The sequence below is a fragment of the Equus asinus genome, chromosome 2 (genome assembly GCF_041296235.1).
Source record: "Equus asinus isolate D_3611 breed Donkey chromosome 2, EquAss-T2T_v2, whole genome shotgun sequence".
NCBI classification, from domain to species: Eukaryota; Metazoa; Chordata; class Mammalia; order Perissodactyla; family Equidae; genus Equus; species Equus asinus.
Window position 1 is genome coordinate 141,543,514 of NC_091791.1, and position 24,076 is coordinate 141,567,589.

Sequence of the window (24,076 nt, forward strand, 5' to 3'; positions counted from 1 at the left end):
TTCAGTGGTTGGGCTCTAAAGTGGGGCTTAGTGAAGCCTTTATCAGACAGGGAAAACCCAGAACGAGGAGCTTAGTAAGGCTTTCCCAGGGTCCCTTGTTATCTCTTCTTAAGTTTCCAGTATCCTGGACTTTACTTCCATTACCTTTATCTTGGGGGAGAGAATTCAGCTTTGCCAAATGAGCAAAACTCAATATTACCTAGCTGCTAACTCTCTTTGATCACAGGCCAAAGGCAGAAGGGCTTCCCTTAGCAGTTTCTGTTCTCTCTCTACTTTCTGATGAGCCAGTTGTCTCTTACTTATAGTAACTTACGTCAGGCTGGAAAAAAATATCCAACCTGATCTAACCAGATGATGTTTTTCTACCGGCTTTCCTAAATGTCCAGCCTGGATAGATACATTGCCTGAGTCTCCAAATACAACATGTTTATGAAGGCAGTCATCTTCCCCGGCAGAGAAGGGGAAACCTACCCTGACTCCTGCCTCGCTGTGACCCTTCCAACTTCACATGGTCATTCCAAGTGTCAGTTGTAACAGGTACTTCCAGCAATCAATTTCTATTTCAGTCTACTTCTGTTTCCACGAAGGAAACTCGCTATCTTAAGCAAAAACAAAGAATGTGCTCAAGGATGTGGAGTAGCACAAAGAATTAAAAGAAAAGTTAAGCATCAGCCTGTGAAAAGGACAGGAATCAAAACAACCCTACGTATCCAGGTAGCAGGAACTAACGTTAGTCTCTTTCGTGGCACTGTTGTCGGGATAAGTGATCACTGCCATTTTCTATCCCTTTACGACTGTACTCAAGATTTAATTTTTGGGATCCAGAGTCTGAATAACATTCTTGAATCATCCGTCTACTCACCTCTCATTTGGGTAGGGCAGGGCATTTTGGATGATGGCCTCACCAAGAATGGCCAGGGAATTGTTTCAAGGTGTTCTTACTAGAAAAAGATGGAGTGAATGCCAGGCAGGCAAAACCCGAAGATGTTCACCATTTGCTCACCATGTGCTGAGCTTGTGCTACTCTCTCTGGATCCAAAGATAAGTAATGATGTTGGCCAACATTTATTAATCATTCACTAGGAGCCTGGAACTTCCTATGCATTATTTCAGATAGGCTTTACAATAAGTACTGTAAAGCGGTTACTCTTTTTTTTTTCTTTTTAAAGATTGGCACCTGAGCTAACATCTGTTGCCAATCTTCTTTTTTGTTTTTCCTTTTTCTTCTCCCCAAAGTATCCCAGTACGTAGTTGTATATTCTAGTTGTAGGTCCTTCTGGTTGTGTTATGTGGGATACTGCCTCAGCGTGGCCCAATGAGTGGTGCCATGTCCGCTCCCAGAATCCAAACAGGTGAAACCCTGGGCCACGGAAGCAGAGTGCGTGAACTTATAAAGGGGTTACTCTTATGTCTTAGGTCAGTGTTATGGGTTTAACAGTGTTTAACAATTCATATGTTGAAGTCCTCACCCCCAGGGCCTCAGAATGTGACCTTATTTGGAAATAGGGTTATGGCAGATATAATTAGTTAGGATGAGGTCATCAGAGTGGGCCCCTAATCCAATATGACTGGTGTCCCTATAAAAAGGAGAAATTTGGGGGTTGGCCCTGTGGCCACGTGATTAAGTTCGCCTGGGCTGAGGCATGTATGGGATGGGTTTATTCTGCCTCCTCTTTCTATACAGTAAATGTAAGAACACAGCCTGTGGTAAGCAGCAGGAGGCCGATCATGTCTATTTTAAAAGGACTTCTAAGACTCTTAAAGATGTTGTCCCTCAGGACCTTAACAGGAAGACCAAGGTAAGAGAAGAGCTTATCTCAAAGAGACCTTTGGATATAGATTTTGTTTAATGGGATGGGTTATAAATTGACTCATGAAAAATCCATGAAGGTTTTAAAAGAATTGTATCAACTTGGACTGAAAGATATAGAGATAATACAAAATGAAAAGAGGTCTTTGGACTCCCAAATTTCCATGTGGAGAACCAGGCTGAGAGAATTCCCCAGCTGCAAATGTAGGTTATTTCCTATGGGAAATGAAGGAGGTCATAAATAGAGAGGGTAGAGCCAAGACCCATGGCAAATCAGTTCCTAGACAGTAGGACTGATCCTCTAGTCAAAGAACTGGCAGCACATGTCCAGCTGGCTTGCAGCATTGCCATGGACAAGTGATTTCTGTGTGTTTCCATTTTTCTCCTTTTTGAATGGCAGTATCTATGGCAGTTATTTTGTGCCTGTTCCATCACTGTATGTTGGGAATGTGTGGCAGAAATATTTTGTCTCTTTAGTTCATAGGTTTATAGATCAAAAGAAACTATTCCCAGGGAGCTGTACATGAGAGGACACATCCAGGGAGATTTGTCCCAGACCTAATCTAAATGACAATATTTTCCCTTCCCCTCTAGGCACCCACATTATGCCTGACATGTGGAAGGTGCTTAGAAAATATTGGTAAATGATTATACGAGTAAAAGAATATGTTGTCCATCATACTGGAAAATTAGGCATTCTGGCTAGTAAAAACAATTACGGACTGGCATAGGGATAGATATACAGAATTGAGAGTCCAGAAATAAACCCATACATTCATGGGCAATTGATTTCAACAAGAGTGGCAAAACAATTCAATGGGGGTAAGAATAGTCTCTCCAAAAAATGGTGCTGAGATAACTGGATATCCATGTGCGAAAGAATGAAGTTGTACCCCTACCTCATACCATATACAAAAATTAACTCAAAATGGACCAAAGAGTAAAATGTAAGAGTTAAAACTATGAAACTCTTAGAAGAAAACAAAACATGGGTATAAATCTTTGTGACCTTGGATCAGATAATAGTTTCTTAGATATGATATCAAAAGCAGAAGTAACCAAGGAAAAATAGAAAAATTGGACTTCATTAAAATTAAAAATTTTTATGCTTCCTGGGACGCTACCAATAAAGTGAAAAGACAACTCAAAGAATGGGAGAAAATATTTGCCACAACTGGCCATCCTCTGCAGCACCTCCTCTGCTGTACATTCTAAATTCCCCTAATGCTTAACTATTTCTTCTACTTGTTTCAGTGGCTAACCTGATGGTATGAACCAAACTCACATTCCTGAGGGATCTGAGTCACACCTTTGGCTTTGATTACTAGTCCAAGAAGGTGACAAGATGTAAAATATGTGAGTAATATACTAAGGCCTTTTAAGGGCTTATATCATGAGATAAGGCAAGGGTCGGCAATTTACGGCCTACAGGACAAACTCAGCCTACCACATATTTTTGCAGATGAAGTTTTATTGGAAACAGCCACAGTCATTCATTTACGTATTTTCTTTGACTATTTTCATGCAGTCACAGCAGAGTTGAGTGGTTGACAGAGAGACCTTATTGCTTACAGAGACCAAAATATACACTATCTGAACCTTTATAGAAAAAATTTTCTGACCCCTGCTCTAAGGCAATCCTTGTCAACAGGAAGTGGGATTTTAAAGGAGTGAAACTCTCAGAGGGATATCATCCCAAATGCTCCCTTTACCTTGCCCCTTGGTCTTTTCTCATTCATTCTACACTTTGAGAGACCTCTCAGTCTTTTCGAAGGATCCAAGATCTGCTGGGAATATAATTGTGGTGGAGTCTGATAGCTCTCCTCCAGTATCTGTCTTTTTCAGTAAGAGAACCCTTGAATTTTAGCTAGGCATATGGCTGCCAAGAATAAAGATTGCATTTCCCAGCTTCCCTTGCAGCTATGCATGACCATATGACTAAGTTATTTTCTATGAGGTGTCAGTTCTTGAGAATATCCCTAAAGTAAGGATTAGATCCTTTGGATTGTACTTTCTCCTTCTTGCTGGTAGGAATACAGGTGCAATGATGAGCTATCCAGCAGCCACCTTTGACCATGCCTATGTGGTCATACCCTAGTGTTGATAAAGAAGAAAGCTAGAAGGAACCTGGATCCCTGCCAAATAGAGATTTTATATGAGAAATTAACATCTTGAGTGTTAAAGCCACTGGGAAATTGGGCTTTCTGTCTCATGCTATGCCACCTAATTCTCACATAGACAGTAGAATTATGGCTTTCTGAGAGCAGGGACCTTGTTTGCCTCAGTCATGGCTATTTCTCCACCATCTAGAACGATGCCTGGTGCATTGCAGATAAAGGAATGTATGAATAAAATGTTATGATAATGAAGAATGAAGAACCAAAACAAATGACTGAGACCAGCACTTCCCAAATCTAGAGAATTTTTTAAAATTATGGTTAAATATACATAGCATAAAGATTATGATATTAACTATTTTTAAGTGTACAATTCAGTGGCATTAAGTACATTCACATTTTTGGATAACCATCACCACCATCTGTCTCCAAAACTTTTCTTATCTTCCAAAACTAAAACTCTATACCCATTAAACAATACCGCCCTATTCCCCTACTCCTCAGCACATGGCAACCACCATTCTGCTTTCTCTCTATACTGATTTGACTATTCTACGTACCTCATATACTAAATGGAATTATACAATATTTGTCCTTTTGTGATTAACTTACTTTGCTTATAATGTCCTCGGGTTCATCCATGCTGTAGCATGTGTCAGCATGCCATTTCTTTTTAAGGGTGAATAATATTCCATTGCATGTATGTACCACCTTTTGTTTATCCGTTCATTGTCAATGGGCACTTGGGTTGCTTCCACCTTTCAGCTATTGTGAGTAATGCTGCTATGAATAATGGATGTACAGAGAATGTTTTAAAAATTTTCAGATTCCTTAGATTCTCTGATTTACTGAGTCAAAATCTTAGAAGTGGGAGAAGAGGAGTGAGGAAAAGATTGGAAGATATATTTTAAAATGTTGTCTAGGTGATTTCAGACACAGACAATATAGTCCTGGGATTGACAGTGAGATCCTCTGATCCTACACAATAAGTGTACTCTCTGGAATACAAAAAACTCAGAATAGTAAGGTTGTGGGGTGTGAGTTTAGTGTGTTCTTAAAAACCAAGGAGAACTTGCATTAGGCAGAAATGAGAATGGAAGGCATTTTAGGTTGAAGAAAAAAATAAATCTAGAGACATAAGCATTATGATTTTACTTGTCTAGGTGTCCTTCATCATGGCATCATACCTCATTCAAAGTCCAAATTGACTCATACTGTCTTTTCATTTAACTATTATTAAAAACAACAAAGTATTGTTCCACTAAGTATATAATACATTTTGTTATATTTATGAAACTCTCATCAGAGCAACAATGTTGTCAGTTTCACATTCTCAGACACATTTGTTGTCTCTCTGGTGTGAAGATGGACACCAGGAAAGAAAAATTGATGCAGAAATATGACCTCTTAAAACTGAAATTCATCTAAAATTGTTTCTTGACCACGATGAAGGACTGTGTAATTTGTAGTATAACAAAATCATTCCAAACTCTTTTTCCAATAGCTGAGAGAAAATCTGTGTGTTGAGATTGGATCCAACATTGAAATGGAATTGCAAACATTTATCAGTTTCTTTGTTGCTGCTCTAAACTAGAGGAGGAATTTTGCCAGAAATCCTGCTTTTTCCCAAATCATTCCATCTACTTCTAAATCAATGGTTGTATTCTGCCCCCTTTGGTTGAGTTATATTAAAAACAAATTTAATCCTTCAACCTTTTACCCTACAAGGGTGTTAACTCAACTATTTCATTTATTTTCCAGATAAAATATTATGTGTTTCTGATATACCTGTTTTTAAAATTTCTCATTTTTATAAATTGCGTGGATATGACCAGGAAAATTCCTCCCACCATGGCTTTAAAATAAATTTTACTAATCTATTTTCATTTTGTAAGTGAACCAGTGATATTCACTGTGACTTTCTGCTTCTTTTCAAATGCAATTCAAGTTGCTATTTGATAAAGTGCGATGTTAATTGAAACTTATTATGCTAAGAGAATGTCTTCCTTTCATTGACTTAATTCATTAAATAACAAAAAAACTATACAGCACTTAATATGTGTCAGGAACTGCAATTAGTGAGCAAAAAGAGACAGTTTCTCACATGTAGCTTACAGTTAAATGAGAGAGACAGACTTTTATGCAAGAATCTCACAAATAGATGTAAAATTTCTATACTTACAGGGAACAAAGCTGAGTTGTACTTTGAGAGTGAATAACAAGGATCTGGTCTATTTGAGGGCCTCTGGAAGGCATTCGAACTGAGAGGTAAACGGTAAGTAGGATAAGAAGCATAACATTGGGTGGGTGGGAGGCCAAGAGCGTTTCAGGAAGAGGGAATGGCATGAACAGAGGCTAAAGGTAGGTCTCTCTGGCTTGAACCCAGGGAGCAAATGCAAATGTGCTTCAAGTTGTATTAAGGACTTTGCCTTTATTGCATGCGCAATGGTGCATTAGCTTGGATGGATATTAGCTAAGAATCTTTCAGTTGCAACTGATGGAAAACCCAATACAACCCGTCTTAAGCCAAAAAAACCCAAGAGTCATTGGTTTATGTAATGGTGAATTTCAGAGTTATGACCCCACCCAGTATGATTTTATGCAAAGGAGGACAATCTCTTTGTGTCCCAGCTCTGGCTGTCTGGGGTCCCTTGACTTGCTCTCATCTTTGTGCTAGCTTAATCTTCAGGCTGTGTCCCATCATGGTCACAAGAACTAGTCAATGTCCCTGATTGGATTTGCTTAAATCACACTCCACCTTGAACCAATTCCTTTGGCCAGGGGAATGCAGTACTTTAAGTTGTTTAGATATGGGTTAAGCGCCCTTCCCTCAAACAATCTCTGTGGCTGGAGGAGAGGATGCCAGCTAGGGCATCCATAACTCTGGAGCTGGAGGTGGGAGTAATCTCAGACCACTTGGGGGAGGGATGGTTTCCTAAAAGAAATTTAGGGTGTTATTACCATAAGGAGGGTGGAAATTCTCTGGACAGAAATCATCAGATGTCCAGTATACTTTTGAAGAGTTTTAAGCAGGATGAGAATAGAGGAAGTAACATAAACAGATCCTCATTCACAAAAAGAAAAAAAAAAAACACGATGGCTTTCAGAGTAGAAAATGGAAGAGCAATTAGTAGGTGAGAATAGTAGTCCAGGATGATGACAGCTTGGACAGAGGAAGTAGCAGCTGAATTGGGACTGAGTAGAGAGATTCAAGAGACATTTAGGAGATAAAATGAATACAATTTGGTAATTAATTAGATATGGAGGAAGTGAAGGCAAAGGAGTTATTAAAGATAATCCCCAGGTTTCTGGATAAACGGTTGTATGTTATACAGATAAGGGATATTAAAAGCAGACCAGCTTTGGGAGATACAGTCTCAGTTTCAGATTAATTTTAGTTCCTTTTGAGACATCTAAGTGGAACTGGCAATATCAGAAGACACTTATATTGTTTTGATTTACTAAGATACATTTATTAAAGGCTTTGGGACAAATCACCTTTCACACTTGGCTAAATTTCCCTAAACTCTTTCCTATTAGGAAAAAAACATCTTTCCACTCCATCTAACCCCTACAAAGAATTATTAACATTCCTCTCATAATCTTCCCTTTATGCATTACATAAGAATCTTCTTTTCTCTTGAAATCCCCTTCCACTGGCTACACCCTTGTCTCTATTAAAGAATCCTCTGGTGCACAATGGCCCCTGCTGCAGGCTCCCAGATCTACCAAACCGTGCAATGGGGGACACAGAATCATGGCCTTCTATTGATACTCTATCACGCTTTAAGGACCGAGGTGCTAGTGGAGTGTTTGTGGGGGTTGTGTTAAAATGTATTCCCGTCAGGGTAGGATAAGTATTCCAACACATATATACATAGCATTTTATTTGGTTGCAAGAATAAAAACCCATCTCAAAATAACTAAACAGGTAAAAGGAATTTTATTGACTTTCACAAAAGAGAAATACAAGGTGAAGCTGGCTTGTAGGACTGTGGCGACTCAGAAAACATTGCTAGATCTTCCTCCCCCTGCTCATCTCTCTCTCTCTCTCTCTCTGGGCTGCATTTCCCTATGTGTTTCTCTTAACCACCTCTACTGAAGATGGGGTTTCCTTCTTGTGGACTGGTGGCAATGGGATGTGAGGGGTAGGCACAAACAAATTCAAGCTTACATTACCACAGCTTGGAAAACTCAGGAGATGAAAAGAGTTTCTCTTTCCATGGTCCATTTATAAAATCCAAGGGTAGAAGTTTTATCTGACTTAGGTCTTATGCAACTCGCCTAGATTACAGGGGATAATGATTGACAAGTTGTAGCATATATAACTTCTTAGAGGCAGGGACAGAACCTCATGAATGGAGGAACAAGTAGTTGACTAAAGGAAGTGTGTATGTATGTGGGGAAGGGGGGACTGTTATCAGAAGAGAGCAGAAAAGGATGCGCAGCATACAAAAACAATAATCGGTCCTTCCAGTTACAAGGTATTTGTTCAAGTGTTTGCTCTATGGGGAAAAAAAAGAGAAATAATTTTTGTTGCTTTTCATCGCTAAGACTTCAACAGTAGTTTTGAACCTAGGTAAATCCATATATACCTTTTAAATACTTCTCTCCTTTGTTCATTAGACAAATGTTAACTGAGTGTCTGCTTTATACAAGACCTTGTTTTAGCCACAATACAGGAAGCAAAATATAAATCAAAGTCAATGTCTCCCATGTTGTAGTTTAGGGTCAAGAGATTGAAACTAAACTGAGATTCTCAATATAAACTCAGGTAAGTAGGGGTGGAGGTGCTGAGGTTCATTATTCTTAGGGCACACAGAAAACTACAGAGTGAAAGAATCTCATGGAAATCCAAGAGGAGCTGTAATAGGGCACAGTCTAATCCAGATTAGAACTGGAGGGTGGTTTTGCACCCAAAGAGTGATGCCTCTGGGCAGTGATTTTTTTTTTTCAATTATTTTATTGAAGTCCTAATAGTTTATAACATTGTGGAATTTCAGATGTACATTTTTATTTATCAGTTTCTGTATAGATTGCATCGTGCTCACCAACCAATAGTCCAATATTCATCTGTCACCATATATATATGCATCCCTTTACCCCTTTTGCCTACCCCTAAACCCCCTGCCCCTCTGGTAACCACTAATCTATTCTCCTTATCCATGTGTTTGTTTATCTTCCACATGTGAGTGAAGTCATGTGGTGTTTGTTTTTCTCTGTCTGGCTGGTTTCGCTTAACATAATACCCTCAAGGTCCATCCATATTGTTGCAAATGGGACGATTTTGTCTTTCCTTATTGCTGAGTAGTATTCCACTGTGTGTGTACATATATACATATATATATATATATACACCACACATCTTCTTTATCCACTCATTGGTTGATAGACATTTGGTTTGCTTTCATCTCTTGGCTATTGTGAATAATGCTGCAATGAACATAGGCGTGCATGAGTCTCTTTGAATTGCTGATTTCAAGTTCTTTGGATAAATACCCAGTAGTGGGATTGCTCGATTGTATGGTATTTATATTTTTAATTTTTTGAGAAATCTCCATACTGTTGTCTATAGTGGTTGCACCAGTTTGCATTCCCACCAGCAGTGTGTGGGGGTTCCCTTTTCTCCACATCCTCTCCAACATTTGTTATTTTTTGTCTTGTTAATTATAGTCATTCTGACAGGTGTGAGGTGATGTCTCATTAAAGTTTTGATTTGCATTTCCCTAATAATTAGTGATGTTGAACATCTTTTCATGTGCCTGTTGGCCACCTGTATATCTTCTTCGGAAAAATGTCTGTTTATATCCTCTCTATGCTCCACCATTTATGTGGTTCACATAGTGCTTACATATCTCTTTCTCTCTATCCAACTAAAAACAGTTTTTTTAAAAGAATATACTTCCAATTTAAACACCTGAGAAAGCACATATGTTTGGCTCTATTAATAACTGTTGTGACATTTGAGCAGTTTTGTAGGTTGGGTTCGCACAGAAGCTGACTTGGAGGCAAGGATTTGAGAGCTGGTTGTTAACTTGGGAGGTGGTTCCTGGAAGCAGTTTTAGGGGAGCAGAGATCTGAGAACAGGAAGCCAATGAAGGATTCATTATTGAGCAAGTTTCTGCTGTGGACGACTGGATTTCAGTCCCAAGGCAGAATTCTAAGAGACAGTGTAGAATATTCCTCAGAATTATCCCAGTCGAGAGGCAGAGAAGTTGGGTTTCCAACTCCTATCTGTCATTGGCTGAGGGCTGATTGCACAGGCATTAACTTCCATGTACCTCCAGCCTTCCCCATTCCCCTTAGGTAGAAAGTGGCAGGTGCTTATAGCAGAATGCTGTCAGCATAACGTGACCAGGGAGTGTGGAGGGGATCTAGGCAGGGAACCAACAGCATCTGTTATAGGCAGAACCTTATTCTGGTCAAATCATAGGTTGATAGCCTTTGGGTAAGTGTCTAATCAGCTTTGGCTCCTATAAGGATTGTAATGATGTGATATTAAACAGAGTTTAACAGACTACATTTTCAGGAGGGCTGTGGGCATGGCAAGAACTGGTGATTAACATGTCTAGTACAAGGAAATTAGAAATATGAAGATACTTACAGTGGCAGATCATTTATCTAGAAGTCTAAATATCGTAGCATCCAACAACAGAACCATTAAAAAGAATGATATAGATTAACCAGTTGTAACAATAATGTAACAACTTTGTTGTTGTTAGTGCCATAGAATTGATTCTGACTCCTAGTGACCCTTGTACAGCAGAGAGGAACTCTGCCCAGTCTTTTTTGCACCATCCTCTCTCCTTCCAGTGCTCTATCAGACAATGCTCCTCTGCTATTCATAGGATTTTCATGGCCAATTTTTTCAGAAGTGTGTGGCCACGTCCTTCTTCCTAGTCTGTCTAGTCTGGAAGTTCTGCTGAAACCGGTCCACCATGGCTGACCCTACTGGTATTTCAATCAGGTTCAGCATCACAGCAACACACAACCACCACAGTATGACAACCCACAGCTAGGCAGTGTGGTTCCCTGACCCGGAAATGAATCCAGGCCCCGGCGAGGAGAGCACCAAATTTTAACCACTAGATCACCAGAGCTGGCTAATATAACAACTGTGTCCCTGGTGATGCACGTGCTGTGATGATACTTAGTTATTTGTAGTTTTAGGCGCACAAAAACTATCTTTGAAGCTTTGTATTGCAGTTACACAAATACATTTTATATAGCCCCTAATCGATATAATACAGAGAAAAAAAATCAAGGAACTGCACTCATTATTTCCCTCCTTCAAGATTTAGCCCAAAAGTCTGTATAGGCAGCTAGTGGCAGGGTGGTGAGCAGTGGTTGTGGTGGCCTGGTGTAGTGTTGGAACATGAGCAGCATGAGGAGGGGTCCAAGTGGGGAGGTGGAAGTGGCAGCGTGGAACAAGGTGTCAGAGCATGAGAGGAATGAGAAGAGTATTCACAAGGAGGGGTAGCAGCAACAATGGGAAAGTAGTTGCATACAGGATTATTTACAAATATGTAAATATATTGAGGGTACTGGTTGTCCAGATTCTTATCTATTTGTTTATTTATTTACTTATTTTTTGAGGAAGATTAACCCTGAGCTAACATCTGCTGCCAATCCACCTCTTTTTGCTGAGGAAGACTGGCCCTGAGCTAACATCCATGCCCATCTTCCTCTACTTTATACGTGGGATGCCTACCACAGCATGGTTTGACCAGTGGTGCCATATCCGCACCTGGGATCCGAACTGGCAAACCCTGGGCCACCGAAGCAGAATGTACCAACTTAACCACTGCGCCACCGGGCCAGCCTCCCAGATTCTTGTTATTGGAGAGGATAAGTACAAATGAGAAAACTAGGATGAACCCTGTGTTTTTGGATTGGCAATATTGGTGAACTCATGGATTTTAATAGGTGGATAGAAAAATAGAGCAGTAAATGTATGTATACATACGTATGTAAATAATACATTCCTAGCTCTGTCCACTATGAGAGCCTGGAAACAGCAATGTCCCAGTGGAAATGAGTACATTTAGCATCCAGATCTTAGTTTCTAAATTTCATTCTTCATTAAAAGGAACAAGGCAGAGCGGAGGCAAGGAATGTGCAGAATGAGCCTGGAACATCTTGTTGTGTCAGAAAGTAAGGAAGTATTCAAAGAATGATGAGGATATTAAAAGAACAGAAAAGCCAGCTTCCAGAGACTCCCACTGGCCAAATCTGGGACAATTTGATTGTCAAAATAAGTAACAATAATATGAATTATAAAATTGAATAAAATAGGAATTCATGAATCCATATTGATATAAACAAATAAAAAAAATGTAGAGAAGAAAAAAGATTTTCCTTACAACTAGCAAATGTAGAAGGAATGATGGATTTTTAGATAATTACCATTTGATAACCATAGTCATAATTAACTGAGGGGAAAAAACCAGCAAATGCTAAACCTAGTGGGTAAAATTTAATGAAGAATGAGATGACAAATCTCTAAAAAAAAACACAACAACTTATTAATTAGAAAGTTAAATAGTATAATTTTACAGAAGAGGAGTTTGGCCTTACCTTAATCAAATGTAACTAAAGACTCATGGAGGGAGGTTTCCTAAAACAAAGGAGTCCCTCCAAAGCAGTCATTTCTTCACCTCCAAGGATCAAAATTGTAGCCATCCCTGTTCACTGCCTTCCGCATTCTCCCTCACTATCTCCTCCTCAAATGACGCTCTTCACTAAGTACCCTATTAAGAATAAAAACGAGATCTTCCACTCTGAATCTTTAAAAGACCTCTTTTAGTTTCATAGCTGCTTTCTTTTCATAAAAATTTCAAAATAGTTTGAGTGAAAATTTTGATTAATTCTTTTTTCTTGTTTAAGTTGCGGCTATGTGATTTACCATAAGAATTGTGACCAAAATTCATGAGGTTTTGACAGGGTTTTCAAAGTAAGAAAGTTGTTTGTAAAAGTCTTGCATAAATTGATCACACTCTGTTTTGATCACATTTCCTCCCTATAGTACATTTAAAATGGCCACCAATTAGTTCTTCCCATCAAGAGGTAGAGTTTATTTTCTCACACTTTGAATCCAGGCCAGCCCTGTGACTTTGACCAGTAGAATATGGTGAAGCAACATTATGTGACTTCCTGGCTGAGGCCTCATGTGAGAAATTCTGAGCTAGCTTACTACAGAGGCCATGTGGAGGCAAACCAAGACACCCAGCCAAGAGCCTCAGTCAACTGCCAGACATTTGAGTGAGAACATTTAGGACCATTCTGCCCCCAGCCAACTTGTCAATGGGCTACAAACACATGAGTCAACCCATCCAACCATGGAGAGCAGAGACAAGTCATCCCTATGGAGATCCCTGCCCAAAATACCAACTCATAGAATTATGGCCTGTGGGCCAAAGTTGGCTCACTGCTTCTTTTTGTAAATAAAGTTTTATTGGAACATAGCCACATCCATTGGTTTACATATTGTCTATGGCTGCTTTTGAGGTAAAATATCAGAGTTGAGTAGTTGTGACAGAGATTGTATGGCCTACAAAGTTTAAAAAATATCTGCTGTTTGGCCCTTTACATAAAAAGTTTGCCAAGCTTTGTTTTAAGCCGTTAAATTTTGAGGTGGTTTGTTATGCAGTAGTAAATAACTCAAATACTCCCTTGATAGAAGAAAAACAGTCAAATCTTTGCTTGAACTATATTAATTTCTGTAATTTCTTGTACACATATTTGAGACCTGTGAAGGCATTTAACTTTATCTAGACCAACATCTGTTTTTATATGAATAACAATATCATTTTTCTAAATAGAATATGTTAATAACGCTGGGCACAAAATCCACTTTCTTGATGCAAAGCACTTTTTGAATTTAATAACCAGATAAAATCCAATATGGCTCTTTTTCCACCCTCAGAAAAGGTTTCATTTAAAAATTGTCAGTTGGAAACTAGACTTTTAGTGGTGAACACAATGTAATGTATACAGAAGTTAAATTATAATGATGCATACCTGAAACCTGTAACATTATAAACCAATCCTACCTCCATAAAAACTAAAAATTATTCATGCTAAAGTGATTTTAACTTGATGTTGAAAACGAGTCTAGTAGTGTATGAAAGTCTTTCTAAGTGTAATAGTTCACCCCAGAAAGCAACCTCTAAGTATTGCTGCTACATTTTCACACCTTTGCCTGATAGTTAGCCCTTATCTTTTTTTAAAGAAAAGTAGAATGTTAGCCTGTCTTCAACCTTCAAAGAGATGAGCCATATTTTCTGACTTGTACAAGGTATTTTAAAAAACTAATTTTAGGGATTGGCAGATCTGCTGTGTAATACTGGCTTGTTGAAAAGTATGTGAATAGATTTCCACATGAGCTTGGGAAATATGAATAAATATAATGTGTAAAACACTGTCAAACTCAGATATTTATCTGTGTACTGCGGAAGTTTACTATTCTTTTATGCCTTAATACATGGACAAGCAGTTAATGCTGATTAAATGCTACTATTTCTGCAACAAGCTATAAAACAAAATAAGTGAGGGAAGCAGGAAAAATAGAATGTATTTTTCCATGTAGCTATGAAGAGGTATGAAATGGACAGCAGGGCATGAGCGTACATAGTCAATTCTCCAGGGTCAGTTTTGAAGCATATACATACAACTATGAAAGAAAATGCTGGTTGTAGAAACAAAATGAAACTGGGAACCTAATTGCCATCAGTATGAGTTATTATGTTTCTGAACACCTAACTCTAGGTTAGCAATCAGACCCAAAGGACTTTACCCCAACATATTTTAGATTGTCCATTCAAATTTTAAGAAAAACTTCTACAAATCCTAACTTGATCTCTGCCTTTCCTGCATGCTCATTATTTATGATGTATGTCCAATATTGTAAACTTATATTTAACTACATATTATACTTTTATGGTCCAGAATTGCACCAGAATTCAATTGTCCAGAATTGCAGGATTTTAGGACTGAAAGAGACCTTACAAATTATCCAGTCCATTTGTTTCGTTCTGCAGAAAAGGAAATTGTTTCTCTTCGTGTGTCATATATATATATATGCATATATATGTGTGTGTCATATATATATAAACAATATATAAATATATATAATATATAAATAAATATATAAAACATATATGTATATTTTATCTCCAAAGGACCAACTTATATAATACCATTTTGCAGATATCTAACAAACTACCAGATTCTAAACACTTTTGAGTGGAGTGGAAATAAATATACATCAATATCAGCCAGGTTAATTTACTACTTTTAATAATTTAATGAAGTTGAGACTATTCTGGTTGCTTATAAATTACAAGAACTTGGGTAAGACTCTTGAAAGTCCAGCATTAAAATTCAAAAAGATTTAAAAATGAGAATAAAGATTGAATTTGTCAGTAGCCTTATGCTATGGGCTGAATTGTGTACCCTCATTGAAGTCCTAACCCCCAACACCTCCGAATATGATGGTGTTTGGAGAGAGGGTCTTTAACAATGTAATTAAATTAAAATGAGGTCATTATAGTGCGCCTTAATCGAATATGACTGGTGTCCTTATAAAAAGAGGCGACACAGCGGGAGGACATTGGTAGAAGATTGGCCATCCACAAACCAAGGAGAGATGCCTTGGAGGAAAACAACCTTGTCAACACCTCGATCTCGGACTTCTAGCCTCCAGAATTGTGAGAAAATAAATTTCTGTTGTTTAAGCCCCCTTGTCTGTGGTACCTAGTTACGGCAGCCCCAGCAAACTAATACACCTTATAAAAATGTGTTACCCAGGCTGAAGATAATAATACAGGTGTTGTCTGAATAAATGACATAATTGTCATTATTATGGTGAACCTTTAATAGTTCTGTTGATGCGACATAAGATTATGTAACCTGAATACAATTCAGACATCCTGTGGCAGCTTCTTGAGCCCAAAGTTCCATCCAAAGACGCACATTGCAGACACCCAAAAATAATTGTAAAAAATGTTTAAATTTTACTTAAGTCTTTTAGAACACACACAAAGTGACAGGATATTAATAACACATGACAACATTTCCTTTAAAACCTCTTTCCTCATTCGAAAAGACTCCCTTGCCACAACACAGCAGCTCATCCAGTTTCTCTTTTCTCTCTTTTGTAAACTTCCCAAACTCTTTCTTAGCCAATGTGTATTGGCTTTTGCCTATCTTAGTGTCTCATCTTCAGCATCTTCCTCTTTTCTTGTGCAACTCTCTAACTTGTCCAGTAGAGGAGTCAAATCTTTTCCTCTTACCTACACCACCCATCTCTTAAAAACGCTAAGGAACTGTTTCCCAAGGAAGAACTTTCCTTAGCTGAAGGAAGGAGGGGAGAGGCTGTGAACACTCAGACATCAATTTTTTCCCTTAAATGTGCATTAAATGTGTTGGCAGCTGTTTCACATTGTTGTTGATGTTAAGTTTACAGTAAACTAAAATGTTTTGGTGTTTGTTAAGTGAAATCATACTGATGCTGTACTCAGGATTTTTTTTTTTTTTTTTTACGTTACATGCAAAGCTTTTCATTTCTTCCTGGTAAGTTTTGTCTTCTGGCCAGTGTTCCAAAATTCCAGGATCTTTTTGAATCTTTTTTTCTCTCATCTGACACATTACACATTATTTCTGGTTTTAGGAATTTGATAGCCTGAGACCACCCTCTGAGAATGAGTCAGCAGTATAGTGTGGCTGTTTTTGTAAAGCTAACTGTGATAGTGAGATATATTAATAGGTCTATGACATCCAAGAGCTAGGAAAGTATCCCTCTGCTAAACTTAGAATTGGTCACACCCTTAAAGTATCCCGCCAAGTCAGAGCACTGGCATTTTAATGCACATGTGAAATGGCAGGGAAGATTTGAACGTAGAGGAACAAAAATGAACCAAAAATGAAACGAAATGTGGTTAAAGTAGTTGGGATTATTGAAACCAGAGAAGAAAAACTTTTACATATTTATGAAGAGGCTCCATAGACAAAAGGTTCACCTATTTTTCTTTAGTTTCTCAGGGAGTTCAGGACAAAGGATGTGGCCTTCGGAAAATGGGAAACAACGTAAAGGTCTAATTATATAGGACTGTTTACGCAAAATATGATGTCTCCACATAATAAAAACCATCAGGAAAGACTGATACAACATAGTGAATATTTTTTTATCATCTTGGGTTAAGGAAGGCTTTTCTAAGAACCACATAAAATCCAAGCCATAAAGTAAAAAATATATATAAATCAAAATTTTCCATTAGGAAAAAGTAAAACTAGAAAGAAAGTAAAAGAAAAAAGTCAAATAGAGTAAGTAATGGGCAAAGGCCTAATTTCTTTAATGTACAGAAAAATAAAAAATTCAATAATAAAAAGGTTAATCACTCAATAGAAAAATGTATGATGAATTCAAAGTTTAAAATAAATGAAAATGGTTAGTAAAAATAGTAAAAGTTGTTCAACCTCACTAATAATTGAAGAAATGTGTTTTATAACTGTAACTAGATATATATTTTTAAAATCCTGTCAAAATGGCAAAGTTGAAAAAGTTTGACAGTACCCAGAATTTTCAAGAATATAAGTAAGCAGGCATTCTTTTTTTTTTTTTATTTCATACCTCATATCAACTCTTTATTTGTAATTCTTTTATGAACAGACATGAACATTTTCATAGTCCATATTCTACAATTTTGTATAAAAGCAGTATAAACAGTATTTACTACATTCTGTTATTATAGGTTAAGTTATCCTTGAAATATTAATATGCTACTTTCATTGATATAGCATCAGAAATGTAATATTTGATTTGGCTTAAGAATTTGAATTTCTTCTCCATCTCCTCCTCTTTTCTCTTCTTCTCATCCTTCTTTTTTTTTTTTATTGAGTTATTGATAGGTTACAATCTTGTGAAATTTCAATTGTACATTAATGTTTGTCAGTCATGTTATAGGTGCACCACTTCACCCTTTGTGCCCACCCCCCACCCTACCTTTCCCCTGGTATCCACTAAACTGTTCTTGGTCCATAGTTTTAAATTCCTCATATGAGTGGAGTCATACACAGATTATCTTTCTCTTGCTGGCTTATTTCACTTAACATAATTCTCTCAAGGTCCATCCATGTTATTGAGCAGGCATTCTTACACACCATTGGTGGCAGTATGAATTGGTACAACCTTCTTGAGGAGTAATTTAGCAATATTGATAAAAATTTAAAATATGAACACCCTTTGATCCAACCCTTCCACTTCTGGAAACTTATTGTACAGGTATTTTTCACAAGTACAGACAGATATAGACACAATTGCAATATTGTTTAGGAAAAAAAAAATACCCAAATGGCCATTGATTAGAAACTATTTAAGTAAATTATGGCTCACAAATAATATGAAATTCTAGGCATCCATTTTGTATTCCTACACACAGACAAGGGAAGATGTCTTAGATATATTGTTAGATGAAAAACAAATTTTAGAAAACATATATAGTATGATCTCACTTGTGAAAAAAAGAAGTGTCTATATATGTGTGTGTGTGTGTGTGTGTGTGTGTAAGGCTATGTAGTAGGCTGGTAGTTAGGCCTGTATCCCCTAAATTAGAGAGTGGAGGATTGTCCTCTAACAAAATTGCTTAGTCTAAGAGAAAGTCCTTGAAGTTAGATTTTGGGGTCCTATTCCTTCTACAGCAGAGAACTCATCAGTCAGCTTCACTCAGGCACAGAGCTTCTAATCAAGTCAGTTTTTTAGTGATTCTTTAAATATGAACAGACAAAATTACCAAACATTTGAGGAAAGCTTCCAACAAAGAGATCAAAACAGCAAACAAACAGAGAGACTAGAAAAAAAATGGAAACAATACCTGGAGAAGAAAAAAATTTTTTTTAAATCATTAATAGCTTCAGCTTCCCAAACACACAAAAGAATTCTCTTTTATAAAAAAGAAATCAAAAAAAAAAAAAGAGAGAGAGAGAAAGAAAGAAAGAAAAGAAGAGAAACTTTAATGGATAATAAACAGGCATGGAAAAATTCACTAGAAGAGTTAGAAGAGAAAGCTGAGGAAATCTCCTGGAAAATGAGACAAATAGACAAGAGATGGAAACGGGCAAAGAAAAGACAAGAAGATAAGATTATTAATCCAAAAGAGCCATTATCTGAATAGTAGAAGTTCCTAAAAGAAAAACAAAAACAAAAGCAAAATGGAGGATGGAAATGATTGCAGAAAAGCAAAATTTCCCCAGAACTTTCCAAACAGAAAGACCATAAAGAGCATGAGTGACCAGCCCACTGAATGAAAAAAGACCCATACCAAAGCAATGCCACTGTGGAATTTCAAATCTCCAGGCATAGAGAATCTTAAAGAGGAAAAAACCGCACAAACAAACCAGATCATATACAAAGTTTTAAGAATCAGAATGGCAGATGTGTCAATAGCAATCGCAGAAGGTGAAAAACAATGGAGCAAGGCCTTCAAATTTCTGAGAGAATTATTTGCAACGTAGAATTCTATACCTAGCCAAAATACCAATCAAGTGAAGGTAATTTATAATAAAGACATTTTCAGTCATTCATGAGCACAAAAAATTTACTTTCTATACAGAGTTTTTCAGGAAGTTACTCAAGTATGTGTTACATCAATGTGGCAGGAAAGCAAGAAAAAAGTATTGGTGTTCAGGAAACAAGAGACCCAAGACAGGAAAGAGGGAAAGGACTTTCCAGGATGGAAACAATCTAGTGCAAGGTGAAAACTTCCAGTTCAGATAGGAGGAGGACTATGGAGAACTCTGAAAGGGATGCTGTCAAAAAAAAAAGGAACTGATGTATTTGGCTGTAATTGATTCAGGTTTTATAGTTCTGTTGGAAGGTTTGGGATCAGTTCCATAAAAACTAAGCAGGTAGGAAAAGAAAAACACAAGGCAACTACTAATTCTAAGAAAAATAAAAGTACTAGAAATGAAAGGTAGCATAGTGTGTTAAATGACTAACTGTGAACAATGTTCCAGTGTTGATTGTTGACACATGTTTTGCAGCTTGTTTTTTAAAAAATTGTGGTAAAATACACGTAAGCTAAAAATTACCGTTTTAACCATTTTTAAGCATACAATTCAGCAGCATTAAGTACATTCACATTGTTGATATCATTTTAATGTAAACAATAAATGATGATTTAGTGAAAATTGTTATGTATCTCCAAGAAGAGGGAAAACATGTGCGTACATTGAGAGAAGGGTTCTTGAGTTCTAAGGCCTTATCTTCTATTGTAGGAGATATTTTCAGTGTCTAAAATTTAAAACCCAGAAATAGTCATAAAGGTATGTTATTTACAAATACATAAATATATTCCAGAAGAAACAATTAAGACAGTTGCAGGTGTCTGACCCTGAGGGATGAAAATTGAGGTCAGGGAGGGATGGTGCAGGGGGCTGCTGCTATTTTTCATTATATGTCTTGTAATACTATTTGATTTTCTTTCTTTTCTTGTTTTTTGAGGAAGATTAGCCCTGAGCTAACATCTACTGCCAATCGTCCTCTTTTTGCTGAGAAGGACTGGCCCTGAGCTAACATCCATGCCTATCTTCCTCTACTTTATATATGGGATGCCTCCCACAGCATAGCTTGCCAAGCGGTGCCATGTCCGCACCCAGAATCCGCACCGGTGAACCCCGGGCCACCAAAGTGGAACATGCGCACTTAAACGCTGTGCCACTGGGCCAGCCCTATTTGATTTTAAAACTATTTTTATATATAGATGCATTATTAAATCATATTATAATTAAATTTTTAAAATGACTGGAAAAGCCTGGTGGTGTAGTGGCCGCATGCTCCACTTTGGCAGCCCAGGGTTCACAGGTTTGGATCCCAGGTGTGGAGCTACACACCACTTGTCAAGCCACCCTGTGGCGGTGACCCACATATAAAAAAGAGGAAGATTGGCAAAAGATGTTAGCTTAGGGCCAATCTTCCTCACCAAAAAAAAAAAAAAAAGAAAGAAAGAAAGAAAAAAGAAAAGAAAGAAAAAAATGTACACAATCTATATGCATTAAAGAAAGACAATAGAAAGAGTATACACTGTAGGGGAGGAAGACTTTTCCTCTATCCAATGTGGGTTCGTCTGGCTGGAGAACGAATTAAATTCACATGAGACAGAATAGCAAGAGAAAATTAAACAAAGCTTTATGAGGAACCATGGCCCGGGGCCTTTCTTCCCAAAGGAAGAAAGGGCACCGAAGATGTGGGGTGCACAGAGTGGTTATATACCCCCAAAGAAGATATTTCACATATGATTGAAATGTCCCTCCCACAATAGTCACAAGATTGCCCTGTCGGCACAGCGCTTGATGGACACAGCAGGTAGTGATCTGCTATCTCGGAGGGCGTAGCAGGAGGCAAGTCTATTGTCTCAAGCTGAGTGGTCACAGGTGAGCGCAGCAATCAGTTCCTAGCCTAAGGAAAGATGCTTAATCCTTAAGGAGATGCCAATGTTGGGAGGGGGAGGGAAGTCAGTTACAGGAGGTTACCAGACAAGCACAATAAAATGCAGATTTAAGTCCTTGCCTTTGGCATTGATTAAGAGTTTCTAGAGAGAGAAGGTCATCTCCCCTTCCTGGTATAGAGAGGGAGATATCTTTACAGATGGAGAGTTCCTTTACAATGTAAATGTCTTCTAACAAAGGATAAGTACATTCTACTTTTCAGTTGTTTTCCTGTCTGCAAAGTAACTAGCCTCAAATAATCATGCCAAAGAGACATATGTTGGGGTGGCCAATTCCAGACCCCTACAACACCAAAGTGTTAATAGTGGGTGTTTTGGGATGGTGGTATTATGTCTGAGTCCTGTTTCTTTTTTGGTTGATCTGTATTTTTCATGTTTTTTACAGTAAGCAGGTATTACTTTTGAGATGAGAAGTAGAATTGTTACCCCCCAAGGAGGGTTATCTGTCCACCACAAGACGTGCCAATGGCCGAGAGCCAAGGTGGTAGGAGAGAAAGTGTTTTATTACAGCTTACTAGCAAGGGAGCAGCTGGCTGACTAATCTCCAAAAAAGCCATTTTATAGAACAAAGACTACAGGCCAGTCTATAGGGGGCTGGTCTCTGGGTGGGAGGCATCTGGTTTTCAGGTGGGGCAGACATCTGGTCGTAGTTCCTCATAATCTTTTGTTTTACTGGATATGCATCAGAGACTGGAGCAAGGCCCTATACCTAGATCCTTCAGTTGTCATTGATGATGGCTATCAGCTAGACTCTCTGCCCTGGGATCATCACATTCCTAAGGAACTCAAAAGCCTGGAGGGTGCATACCCGGCTAGGTTAGTTAATCAGAGGTCATTCAAAGTTACAATATGCTTTCTTTTCTGCAATGTGGCTTCCCTTACGTCAACCTTGTGTTGACTGGTATCAGAATCATCAAAGCATTATTATTTATATCAACCGTATAGGATATAGGTTTAATTTGGTAGTAGGAGGGTCAGTCAGATACTAGAAAGCACTTAACTCTAAAGATAACTGAACACTTCCCTGATCTTTCCTTATGCAAGAGAGGATGAGAGTGCCCAGGAACGCAGGGAGCAAGAGGGAGAAGGGGAGAAGGCTAAAGGAGATTTTTGTAAGCAAATGTTGAAAGCACCCAGGATGAGAGGGAGAGGAGTCACAATGACGAGAGGGAGTGATGGAAACTTGAAAAATGTAAAAACGAAATTAAGTCTCAGAAACCAGGGAGCTTAGAAATGCCTATGCCTGGCTTTCAGTCAAGGGTGTGGAATTTTGCTGAAAACTCATTAAGAGGAAGAATTGGAGTCACTGGACCACACACCAGTGTAAATTCAAGACAAAAAGAAGAAAGGAAGAGGGGGACAAAAGAAACATTATTGGTGGTGACTTTTATCAGTAATAAGCCAGAGGGTGCAAAGGGTTCTTTTGCATCCTATGCCAAACAACCAGTATTTCCTGCTGGAACTCTGCCCTTGGCTACATTTCTGAGACTTGGGAGGTTTCTGATCAATTGACTGGCCAAAATGGGATGGGAATAAGGAGCTCTCTTTTCCTACTGCTGTGACTATTACCAGGCAAATGTTCCTGATAGCCCATCGTGGAACTCTGAATATATTTTCCCATGAAAAAATTGCACAAATAAACTTTCAGATCTTCCCTCGGCTCCGTTCTGCTTGCATTTCCAGCCTCTTCTATCAGCCCTGTCGTAAATTCCATCATTCAGCCGCGTTGACTATTTGGCACCCCCTAAAAATGCTATAGTAGAGACCGTTAGTTGCCCACACCAAAAATATTCTCCTCTTTCTTCCTTTTTAACAGAACTTTGATTTTCTTGGGGCAATTTTGTGCCCAGCTTTGAAAGGATAAAATAAATAAATAAAGGAAAATCTTTACGTATTTTCCAGCTTCCTTTAAAATATAGGCCCAAAGAATCTCAGAGACCTAGGACCTGACATCCTCGAGTCACTAAAGCAAAGCCAGCAACTGCCTGCCTTTAGATTTCCTGGTATGTGGGAAAAATAAATCCCACTGTTATTTTTATTTTCAGTTAGATGCAGCCAAATGCAATCCCTCCCTTCTTTATATTTTTATGCACTGTTTCCGTTCTGGTGTGTTCCGCCTCCACCTGTGTGACAGATGAACGACAACACTCCAAGACTCATATAGAGAGATTGCTTCCTTGTGAAGCTTTCCATTACCTCTGCAAACTCAGCTAGTTACGCATTCTTCTGTGCTCCCATAGCACTTTGTATAAACTTCTCCTAGCACTTACAATAAACTTTTTTCATTACCTGTGTATTGATATATCACTGATACTTGTCTTTGAACTTCTCCAGAGCAGAACTGAGTTGTATCTACTTTTGCATCTCCTTGCACAGTCACAGACCCACGTAGGGACTCAATAAATATTGGTTAAATGAATGTTACATAAATTCAGACTGTCTGGAGAACCCAAAGTACCTGTTAATTTCCTGATTGAAAATTTATTCTCCCTAATGCAAATGTGATGTAATTTTTTCTTCTGTGTCGCAGACTTTAGCATCATCTAAAACACTGAAATGAACTCTGGAGTGTTCACTAACCCTAGCTGTATTAACAGATAGTCATAGAAATAAACACCTTTAAAATCTGAATAAGATAGAAAAGGAAG

The 24,076-nt window shown here is 38.1% G+C and overlaps 1 non-coding gene across 1 annotated transcript; it reads right to left on the minus strand.

Annotated features, from left to right (window-relative positions):
• Positions 1-1,567: 1,567 nt before the first annotated feature.
• On the minus strand, positions 1,568-1,724 carry LOC123283640 (small nucleolar RNA SNORA51). The gene has a single exon (XR_006524316.1). It is a non-coding gene; the product is annotated as a small nucleolar RNA SNORA51 (small nucleolar RNA).
• Between the last annotated feature and the right edge of the window lie 22,352 nt (positions 1,725-24,076).